A 12,182-nucleotide genomic window follows, 5' to 3' on the forward strand; every position below is an offset into this window, starting at 1 on the left:
CAGCACCTCGCAATAATGACATTCCTTTGTACTTCCTCATGCAAAAAAATGTTTTAAATTGTACGTTGCACATTTCACTATTATTATACACTCTAGGCATTCCTAGATTAAACTATCTCAATCTTTAACATCTATCTTTCTTTTGGTTTCATTTATGTCCCCAGCTCTCCTCCCTCTATCATTCTCACATGCAGCTTCATTCAGTGTTTTAACATAATTGTATTACAGTTAGGTAGTATTGTGCTGTCCATTTCTGAGTTTTTGTATCTACTCCTGTTGCACAGTCTGTATCCCTTCAGCTCCAATTACCCAATATCTTACTCTATTTCTATCTCCTGATGGTCTCTGTTATCAAGGAAATATTCCAAGTTTATTCTCGAATGTCCGTTCACATCAGTGAGATCACACAGTATTTGTCCCTTAGTTTTTTGGCAGTCTCACTCAGCATAATGTTCTCAAGGTCCATCCATGTTATTACATGCTTCATAAGTTTATTCTGTCTTAAAGCTGCATAACATTCCATCGTATGTATATACCACAGTTTGTTTAGCCATTCGTCTGTTGATGGACATTTTGGCTGTTTCCATCTCCTTGCAATTGTAAATAATTATGCTATAAACATTGGTGTGCAAATGTCCATTTGGTCTTTGCCCTTAAGTCCTCTGAGTAGATACCTAGCAATGGTATTGCTGGGTCATATGGGAATTCTATATTCAGCTTTTTGAGGAACCGCCAGACTGCCTTCCACAGCAGTTGCAACATTTGACATTCCCACCAACAGTGGATAAGTGTGCCTCTTTCTCTGCATCCTCTCCAGCACTTGTCATTTTCTGTTTTGTTGATAATGGCCACTCTGGTGGGTGTGAGATGATATCTCATTGTGGTTTTGATTTGCATTTCTCTAATGGCCAGGGACATTGAGCATCTCTTCATGTGCCTTTTGGCCATTTGTATTTCCTCTTCTGAGAATTGTCTGTTCAAGTCTTTTTCCTATTTTGTAATTGGATTGGCTGTCTTTTTGTTGTTGAGCTGAACAATCTCTTTATAAATTCTGGATACTAGACCTTTATCTGATATGTCGTTTCCAAATATTGTCTCCCATTGTGTAGGCTGTCTTTTTACTTTCTTGATGAAGTTCTTTGATGCACAAAAGTGTTTAATTTTGAGGAGTTCCCATTTCTTTCTTTCTTTCTTTCTTCAGTGCTCTTGCTTTAGGTGTAAGGTCTATAAAATCGCCTCCAATTATAAGATTTATAAGATATTTCCCTACATTTTCCTCTAACTGTTTTATGGTCTTAGACCTGATGTTTAGATCTTTGATCCATTTTGAGTTAACTTTTGTATAGGGTGTGAGATACGGGTCCTCTTTCATTTTTTTACATATGGATATCCAGTTCTCTCGGCACCATTTATTGAAGAGACTGTTCTGTCCCAGGTGAATAGGCTTGACTGCCTTATCAAAGATCAAATGTCCATAGATGAGAGGGTATATATCTGAACACTCTCTTCGATTCCATTGGTTAATATATCTATCTTTATGCCAGTACCATGCTGTTTTGACCACTGTGGCTTCATAATATGCCTTAAAGTCCGGCAGCGTGAGACCTCCAGCTTCATTTTTTTCCCTCAAGATACTTTTAGCAATTCAGGGCACCCTGCCCTTCCAGATAAATTTGCTTATTGGCTTTTCTATTTCTGAAAAATAAGTTGTTGGGATTTTTATTGGTATTGCATTGAATCTGTAAATCAATTTAGGTAGAATTGACATCTTAACTATATTTAGTCTTCCAATCCATGAACACGGCATGCCCTTCCATCTATTTAGGTCTTCTGTGATTTCTTTTAACAGTTTTTTGTAGTTTTCTTTGGATAGGTCTTCTGTCTCTTTAGTTAAATTTATTCCTAAATATTTTATTCTTTGGGTTGCAATTGTAAATGGAATTCGTTTCTTGATTTCCCCCTCAGATTGCTCATTACTAGTGTATAGAAACACCACAGATTTTTGAGTGTTGCTCTTGTAACCTGCCACTTTGCTGTACTTGTTTATTAGCTCTAGTAGTTTTGCTGTGGATTTTGCAGGGTTTTTGACATACAGTATCATATCATCTGCAAAAAGTGATAGTTTTACTTCTTCCTTTCCAATTTTGATGCCTTGTATTTCTTTTTCTTGTCTAATTGCTCTGGCTAGAACTTTTAACACAATGTAGAATAACAGTGGTGATAGTGGACATCCTTGTCCTGTTCCTGATCTTAGGGGGAAAGTTTTCAGTTTTTCCTCATTGAGGATGATATTAGCTGTGGGTTTTTCATATATTCCCTCTATCATTTTAAGGAAGTTCCCTTGTATTCCTATCCTTTCCAGTGTTTTCAACAGGAAAGGATGTTGAATTTTGTCAAATGCCTTCTCTGCATCAATTGAGATGATCATGTGATTTTTTTGCTTTGATTTGTTGATATGGTGTATTACATTAATTGATTTTCTTATGTTGAATCATCCTTGCATTGCTGGGATGAATCCTACTTGGTCATGATGTATAATTCTTTTAATGTGTTGCTGGATTCAATTTGCTAGAATTTTGTTGAGGATTTTTGCATCTATATTCATTAGAGAGATTGGTCTGTAGTTTTCTTTTTTTGTAATATCTTTGCCTGGTTTTGGTATGAGGGTGATGTTGGCTTCATAGAATGAATTAGGTAGCTTTCCCTCCACTTCAATTTTTTTGAAGCGTTTGAGCAGGATTGGTACTAATTCTTTCTGGAATGTTTGGTAGAATTCACATGTGAAGCCATCTGGTCCTGGATTTTCTTTTTGGGAAACTTCTTAACGACTGATTCAATTTCTTTACTTGTGATTGATTTGTTGAGGTCATCTATTTCTTCTTGAGACAAAGTTGGTTGTCCATGCCTTTCTAGGAAGTTGTCCATTTCATCTACATTGTTGTATTTATTAGTGTAAAGTTGTTCATAGTATCCTGTTATTACCTCCTTTATTTCTGTGGGGTCAGTGGTTATATCTCCTCTTCCATTTATGATCCTATTTATTTGCATCCTCTCTCTTCTTCTTTTTGTCTTTCTTGCTAAGGGCCCATCAATCTTACTGATTTTCTCATAGAACCAACTTCTGGTTTTATTGATTTTCTTAATTGTTTTCATGTTCTCAATTTCCTTTATTTCTGCTCTAATCTTTGCTATTTCTTTCCTTTTGCTTGCTTTGGGGTTTGTTTGCTGTTCTTTCTTCAGTTCTTCCAAGTGGACAGTTAATTCCTGAATTTTTGCCCTTTCTTCTTTTTTGATATAGGCATTTAGGGCAATGAATTTCCCTCTTAGCACTGCCTTTGGTGTGTCCCATAAGTTTTGATATGTTCTGTTTTCATTTTCATTTGCCTCGAGGTATTTACTGATTTCTCTTGTGATTTCTTCCTTGACCCACTTGTTGTTTAAGAGTGTGTTGTTGAGCCTCCACATATTTGTGAGTTTTCTGGCGCTCTGCCTATTATTGATTTCCAACTTCATTCCTTTATGATCTGAGAAAGTGTTGTGTATGATTTCAACCTTTTAAATTTGTTGAGACTTGCTTTGTGACCCAGCATATGGTCTATCTTTGAGAATGATCCATGAGCACTTCAGAAAAAGGTGAATCCTGCTGTTGTGGGGTGTTATGTCCTATAAATGTCTGTTAAGTCTAGCTCATTTATTGTAATATTAACATTCTCTGTTTCTCTATTGATCCTCTGTCTAGATGTTCTGTCCATTGATGAGAGTGGGGAATTGAAGTCTCCAACTATTATGGTAGATGTGTCTATTTCCCTTTTGAGTGTTTGCCTCATGTATTTTGGGACATTCTCGTTCGGTGCATAAATATTTATGATTGTTATGTCTTCATGTTGAATTGTTACTTTTATTACTACATAGTATCCTTCTTTGTCTCTTTTAACTGTTTTACATTTGAAGTCTAATTTGTTGGATATTAGTATAGCTACTCTTGCTCTTTTCTGGTTGTTATTTGCATGAAATTTCTTTTCCCAACCTTTCACTTTCAACCTATGTTTATCTTTGGGTCTACGATGTGTTTCCTGTAGACAGCATATAGAAGGATCCTGTTTTTCAATCCATTTTGCCAGTCTATGTCTTTTGATTGGGGAGTTCAATCCATTAACACTTAGTGTTATTACTGTACATGTAGTACTTTCTTCTACTATTTTGCCTTCTGGATTTTATATGTCATATCTAATTTTCCTTCTTTCCACACTCTTCTCCACACCTCTCTCTTCTGTCTTTTCATATCTGTGTCTAGTGCTCCCTTTAGTATTTCTTGCAGAGCTGGTCTCTTGGTCACAAATTCTCTCAGTGATTTTTTGTCTGAAAATGTTTTAATTTCTTCCTCATTTTTGAAGGACAATTTTGCTGGGTACAGGATTCTTGGTTGGCAGTTTTTCTCTTTTAGTAATTTAAATATATCATCCCACTGTCATCTCTCCTCATGGTTTCTGCTGAGAAATCTACACATAGTCTTATTGGGTTTCCCTTGTATGTGATGGATTACTTTTCTCTTGCTGCTTTCAAGATCCTCTCTTTCTCTTTGACCTCTGACATTCTGACTAGTAAGTGTCTTGGAGAATGTCTATTTGGATCTATTCTCTTTGGGGTACACTGTACTTTTTGGATCTGTAATTTTAGATCTTTCATAAGAGTTGGAAAATTTTCAGTGATAATTTCTTCCATTAGTTTTTCTCCTCCTTTTCCCTTCTTTTCTCCTTCTGGGACACCCACAACACGTATATTTGTGCACTTCATATTATCATTCAATTCCCTGAGTCCCTGCTCATATTTCCCCCTATAGTTTCTGTTTCTTGTCAGATTTCAAATGTTCTGTCCTCCAGTTCACTAATCCTAACCTCTGTCTCTTGCAGTCTACCATTGTAGGTTTCTAGTGTTTTTTTTTTTTATCTCTTCTACTGCACCTTTCATTCCCATATGTTCTGTGATTTGTTTTTTCAGAATTTCCATTTCTTCTTTTTGTTCATTCCTTGCCTTCTTCATATCCTCCCTCAATTCATTGATTTGATTTTTGATGAGGTTTTCCATGTCTGTTTATATATTCTGAATTAATTGTTTCAGCTCTTGTATCTCATTTGAGTTGTTGGTTTGTTCCTTTGACTGGGTCATATCTTCAATTTTCCTGGTGTGATTTGTTATTTTTTGCTGGTATCTAGACATTTAATTATCTTAATTAGTTTATTCTGGAGATTACTTTCACTTCTCTTACCTAGGGTTTTCTTGCTAGATGAATTTGTTGTCTATCTGTTCTTTGACCTTCAGTTCAGCTTTTTATGGACCTGTAGCTTAGGTTTTAGTTAACAGAGCATAATTTTTCTGTTCTTATTTTCTTGTTTCTTGCCCTGCTTGTATGGTGCCTTTTCCCTCCCCACTCTTAGTAGGGTCTACGTAGGTATTATTGACTCCATCCCGGTATTCCCAGACTAAATTGGCCTCCTATCAGGGGGAAGGAGTCACCTGCGTCAGTTTTCCCTGAGGGCGAGACCCAGCAGGTTAAAAGACTTTCCTGTGAAGTCTCTTGGCTCTCTTTTTCTTAATCTGCCCAGTATGTGGCGCTTGTCTGCCTGCAGGTCCCACTAGCAAAAGATGTTGTGGCACCTTTAACTTTGGAAGACTCTCCCTACTGGAGGCATGGTGCAGAACCAGGAGAGGTTGTAGGCTGGTTTTAATGGCTTCAAATTGCCAAACCCTGGAATCTGAATTCCTTGAGCGAGGGATTCCACCTGAGTTGGGCTTCACCCCTCCCCTGGGGAAGGCACAGGTGGGAGACAGTGCTGAGAGCAGTCTGTTTCTGCCTATGCCTGAGGAAGTTGCAGCCTGAGAAGTCCCACCTCTGAATCCAGAGGCAGCCAAGTCTCAATAGAAACACAGCCACATAAACCTCGGTTTCCTCCCCTTTCCTCTTTTTCCGTTAGCCCAATGAGCGACCTCCGCCTTGACCCGGTTTAGAGTCTCTTTCCTTTCCCTCTGGGAAGCCGCCTGTGGGGGAGAGGTACTGGGTGCCGCGGCTTGGGGAACTCAAGGTCCTGGGGAGGCTTGCAGCTGGTCCAGCTGGTCCAGACTTGGGGTACACTCTGTGTCTGGTCATTGACATGGCTCCAGGAGCTGTTCTGTACTGTTTCTGGTTATTTAGTAGTTGTTCTGGAGGACAAACTAAAACACGCACATTGCTAAGCCGCCATCTTGGCCCCTCCAAGAGAAAAACATGTTCTTAATCCATTCCTGTGAGTGTGAAACTTTCTGAATAGGACCTTTTTATGAGGCTACTTTAGATAAAGTGTGACCCAGGATGGGTCTTAATCCTTTTTCTGAAAACCTTATGGGAAGGTCATAGAGGGAGAAAAAAAAAAGACACAGATGAAGCAGCCAAAAGCTGAAACTCAGTGGAACCTGGATGAGAAGAAAGAGCGATGCCATGTGACAGGAGATAAAAGGACAAAGGATCACTGCCAGCCAACCCCAGAATGCCACAGTCTTCTGGGCAAAAGCACCATGTGAATGTTTTTATTAAGGACTTCTCCTAACCTTATAACTGTGCACCAATAAATTGCCATAGTCTAAGCCAGCCCATTGCATAATATTTGTTTTAGCCATGAAGAAACAAAAATAGTTTTTGGTACTAGGAGAGCAGGATGCTGCTATTGCCAACACCAAAATAATGGTTTTGGAACTGGGTAATAGGTAGAAGCCAGAAGAATTGTGAGATGCTTGATAGAAAAAGCCTAGATTGCTTTGAAGAGACTGTTGGTAGAAATATGGGTGCTAAAGATACTTTGGATGAGATCTTAGGAGGAAATAAGGAATGTGTTATTGGAAACTGGAGGGGAGGTGATCCATGTTTGAAAGTGGTAGAGAACTTGGCGAAATTGAGTTCTGATATTGAATGGAAGGCAGACCTTGAAAGTGGTGAACTTGGATATTTAGTTGAGGAGATTTCCAAGCTAAGTGTAGAAGGTGCAATCTGTTTTCTCCTTGCAGCTTATAGTGATATGTGAGTTCTAAAGGATAAGCTGAGAAATGAATTATCTACAAAGAAATCAGAAATTGATAGTTTGGAAAATTCTGAGCCCATCCATGTAGTGTGCTCTGAGATTAAGGCTAGAATCAACTCTATCAGGAATCTCCCTGAGCTTCGGGAATGCTAGTCCCCAAAGAATAGGCTCCATATGAGGGTTTAACTGTACATGGAACCAGTCAGCCATTTTAGTGGAAGTCAGGTTTGGAAATATAGTTATGTAAGAAGGATATATGGGGAGAGTTCTATTGTCTGATGACTTGAACCCCTGTGACTTGCATGCAAAGCTGGTAAGTTTTTTAAATATTTGCATGAGCAATACCACTGCCAGCTTGGACTAAATGGAACAGAGAAAGGATAAATTGAAGAAAAAATGACTTCAAGGTAGAGCCATGGAAGATGCGGTCTGGACTGATGAGATCTCCTCAGGCCAAGAGGGCAGGCTACTCATGTGTATGGAAAGGGCAGGTCCATCCACTGTATTTGGAGGGGGCAGGCCTTGTGCCCCGTTGTTTAGGAAGAGTGTTGCCACCCCACTACTCAGAGATGGTGGGGTCTGTGCCTCTGGGTTTACAGAGAACCTGGCTACCACCTTAGGCTTTGCCTGGGAGTTTGAAAAGGATTATCAGCCAAAGAGTTTTCTATATCCTTTCACTTTTCTGTGAGTATTGAAAGAGAGAACCTCTCTTGGTTGGGTGCCCATGGCAGAGGTTAAGGATTTTGCCTGGACATTTCTGGGCATGCTTACCCTGGTTGGGGTTGAAATACAATTCTGGTATTTGATAGTTCACTGTATTCACATACTATAAGATGGACAGATTTGATATATTTGATCAAAAGGAAGTTCAAGAGCAATGTTGGTTTTCAATAAGCTTTTTAAACTGCCATCTTTGTTTTTAAATGTATGTGCATTAAAGCATTTTTCTCCACTTTGAAGGATTTAAATTTTGATCCTTCCTGTGATGTGTGTGAATCAACTGTGAGTGTATTTTCAAATTTGCAAATGTGACTATTATTGGGGACTTCTATTTTAGAATAAATATGTATGCTTGGTCTGTGACAAGTTACCATCAAATGAAATAATTAAAGCTAAAGTTTAGGTTCAAGTCTATGTTGATATTGACAGGTGATATTAGCATTAAGAATATAAAAGTTCCAACACTATATTTTGAACGAAGTTTGCCTTTCCCACTATTTTTTTCTTTAATTCGATTTTATTGAGATATATTCATACACCATACAAACCATCCGAAGTATATGATCAGTAGCTCAGAGTGTCACCACATGTGTATGCATCACCATGATCAATTTTAGAACATTTTCATTACTCCAGAAAATAAAATAAAAAAGAAAACCCAAATCCTCCCATAACTTGTGTTCACCTCTATCATTGACCTATCATATTGGTGTGATACATTTGTTACTGTTGATGAAAGAAGATTCAGATATTATGTTAACTGTAATTGATAGTTTACCATAGGTACATTTTTGCCTATACCCCTCTATTATTAACTCCTTATAACAGTGTCATACACTTGCTTTAGCTCATGAAAGAACTTTTTAATATTTGTACAGTTAATCACAGTCATTGCCCACCATAAAATTTACTGTTATACATTCCCATGTTTTAACCTCCATGTTTCCTTCTGATGACATAAGTGACTCTGTCATGGTTAGACACAGGTGTCAACTTGGTCAAGTTGTGGTACCTGTTTATCTGATTGGGCAAACGCTGGCCTGTCTGTTGCAATGAGGACATTTCATAGGATTAGGTCATGATCACACCAGCTACATCCACAGCTGATTCCATTTGTAATCAGCCAAAGGGGAGTGTCTTCTGCAATTAGTGATGCTAAATGTAATCATGGGAAGCCTTTTAAGGAGGACTTAGAGGAGACAGATTCCATTCCTGCTTTGGCTGGTGAGCCTCTCCTGTGGAGTTCATCCAGGCCATCCATCGGAGTCATCGGCTTCACAGCCTGCCCTGTGGATTTTGGACTCTGCGTTCCTACAGTCACGTGAGACACTTTCATAACTTTTATTTTGCAAGTGTTCCCTGTTGATTCTGTTTCTCTAGAGAACCTTAACTAATACAGACTCCAAATTTACCATTTCCACCATATTCACACACAATTCAGTACTGTTAATTATTCTCGCAATAATGTACTACAGTCACCTCTATCCATTTCCAAATGTTTAATTCTACCTAAACATTCTGCACATATTAAGCAATCTGCTCCCCATTCTTTAGCCTCATTTACATCCTGCTAACCTATATTCTATTTTATGTCTATGAGATTACATATTATAATTCGTTCATATTAGTGAGACTGTACAATATTTGCCCTTTTGTGTATGACTTATTTCACACCTATTTTATGCTGGACACTGTATATACAGTCATGAAAAATGGATATGTTTTCTAGTTGGCTATTGCTAATAAATACTAGTGAGTTTTTGAAATTGAATTTGTGTCTGTTTATCTTGCTTAATGCTCATTCTAATAGTTTGGTTATTGATTGTTGCTTTTTCTAGATGAACATATCAGTTGCAAATATTGGCAGTTAATTCTTTTCCTTTACAATACTTATAGCTCTTACTTTTCCTAATAATGCAGACCAGAAGCTCCAGTATCATATTAAACAGTAGCAATGATACTACAATTGCATATTTGTCTTTTTCCTGATCTTAAAGGAAGTTTCTCTATTAAGGTTAATTTTGATGCAAGTGTTATATATATACATATATATATATATAAACTTTACCAAGGTAAGAAATATTTCCTCTATTCTTACTTTATAATGTTTAAAATCATAGATTTTAATTTTATAAGATTTTTATCTGTATCACGAGATAAGCATGTGATTTTCTCCTTTAGTCTATCAAGTCTATTAATGCACTAATAAATGTTCTCATTTTAAACCATCTTTGCATTCCTAGAATAAACCCTGAAGTATCATGATGCAGGATTTATAAAATCACTGTTTGATTTGATTAGCTGTTATTATTTTCTTGTATTGCCCTTAACTGGTTTTAGAATCAATATTACACTAACCTCATACAATGATTAGGTGGCTTTTGAAAACCCTCTATCTTTCTGGAACAACTTGATTTTATCAGGAAAGGCAGTCTTTGACTACTTTTCAATTTAATACTTATTGATCTATATAAGCACCAATTTTAGCATTTTACGTTGTTCTAGGAACTCTGCCAACTTGTCCAAGTTTTCCCAATTTACTACCCATATGATTTTTTCTAATATTTTATTCCAGATTCTGGCTTGTAGAATTTCCTAAAGAAAGGGACATGAAGTGAGACCTGGGCCAGTCAACACTTTTCAAATACAATCTGCCACCTCCACCTCCCTGAACAGGGAAATTCAAGCTAAAATGTGCACTCTATGACTACTCGAACATCAGACCTGGCCTGAACTGGACCTTTTTAGTCCTCCATGGCTCTCCCATAGTTTGACTTATCTTCCCTTAGAAATCTAAACCAGTGTTAGTCATGCTCCTCCATGTGCCAGCGGTGGTGAACTCCTGCAACAGGTGAAAGACAACTCTAAGGGGTACAGTGAAAAAGAAGCTGTAAAAATACAGAGAGCAACTACCACTCCTAGGGCTGAAGGAAAAGTGAACAAAGAAGAAATTCAGAAAAGAGGCTCTCGTCCTATCTGAGATTCACATTTCTGAATAGAGAATTTAGTTGCCACAGGAGCCTGCTGCCTGGAGCTGTGGTGAAGAAACTAGCCTCCACTAAGACGCAATGGTCACCACCAACGTGGTGATAAAGATACTGACTGCAACCATGACCAAAATGGCGGCAAAGAGACTGTTGCTGAACAAGGAAACTGGCATGCTTATGTGCTTGCGTCAAGGAAAAAAAAAAAAGTCCCTTTTTTCCTCTTCCAGCCTTGCAATAGCCCTCAAGCGCCCTCTACTGGCAGATCTCAACATCCAGTTAGCTGGCAAAAGAAAAATGTAATGTGCAGAGTGCAGTTCCCAGGGGAAGGAATGGGAGGTTTGCAGCTCAGAGGCTGTAAATTAATAAGTGGTACACTCGGGAAACAAAGTTCTGTTTCCTTTTAAAGTGATCCTTACTCAGGCTAGCATGATCTTCACTACAAAACTCTAAATGAGCAGTGGGACTAGGTATGACCTGGGAAGGGAATAGCCAGGTCTTGCTTCTAAGTAGAGATGACTCCTGGGATAAATGCTGCAGGATATAGAAGGTTGGAGGGCTTGGGAGAGGGGTTGATATTTCAAGCAGAGATATCAGTATGAACAAATGCAGAGCACAGGATACCCTAAGTTGTTACAGAGTCCTGAAAGCCATGCTAAGTTATTTAAACTTCAATCCAAGGGTAATGTTGGATAAGAGTAACATGACCAAATTTGTAATGTAGAAAGTTTACTTTATCTCTCTGCTGCATGATGACGTCTTCCGTTTAGGATAAAGAAAAAATTTCTTTAACATGGAATAAAATGGCCCTCCCCACCTCATCCCATCTGGATTTCTCCAGTATCATTCCCTCCATTACCACCCTCATCCAGTCATACTGTCTTTCATTTCTTGAAAAGCTTCATGCTTTTTTCTTGCCTATGGCTGTTTTCTCTTGGTCCTTATTTCACAACTCCTTTATCCCCAAACTATTAATTCACCCACATCCCTCAAATCATCCTCTGTTTGTCCTTCTGAGTCAGTTAAGACGTCAATTCCTTTTTGGAATTAACCCTAATAATTGACCCAAACTCTAATAATTTCAGGTTAGTTGCTCATCTTCTGCTTTTCCATTTATTTTCTTCCTTCTCTCTTTCTTCCTTTCACATGTTTATATGACACACTTGGATTATGTTATAAATATATATACATCATTAACTTCTTTCATTTTCTTCAAGCATTTATCACAGTTGAAAGTGTATTTATTGATTTGCTTGATTATTCTCTGTCATTGTCATCCTCCACCAGAATACAAGCTCCCTGAGATCAAGGACCTTGTCCACCTTGGCCATCACTGTGTCCCTAGTACCCACAACAGTATCTGGCTCATAATAGAAACTTAGTAAATATTTACTGAGCCAATGATAGATACTATTTTTTAAGGAAAAAT

General features: G+C 38.0%; 1 protein-coding gene across 1 annotated transcript in view; it reads right to left on the minus strand.

The window, feature by feature from the left end:
• The window catches only part of PTGR1 (prostaglandin reductase 1), a 69,926-nt gene that overhangs the window by 56,982 nt on the left and 762 nt on the right, over nt 1-12,182 (minus strand). The window lies entirely within an intron of this gene.

The sequence above is a fragment of the Tamandua tetradactyla genome, chromosome 2 (genome assembly GCF_023851605.1).
Source record: "Tamandua tetradactyla isolate mTamTet1 chromosome 2, mTamTet1.pri, whole genome shotgun sequence".
NCBI classification, from domain to species: domain Eukaryota; kingdom Metazoa; phylum Chordata; class Mammalia; order Pilosa; family Myrmecophagidae; genus Tamandua; species Tamandua tetradactyla.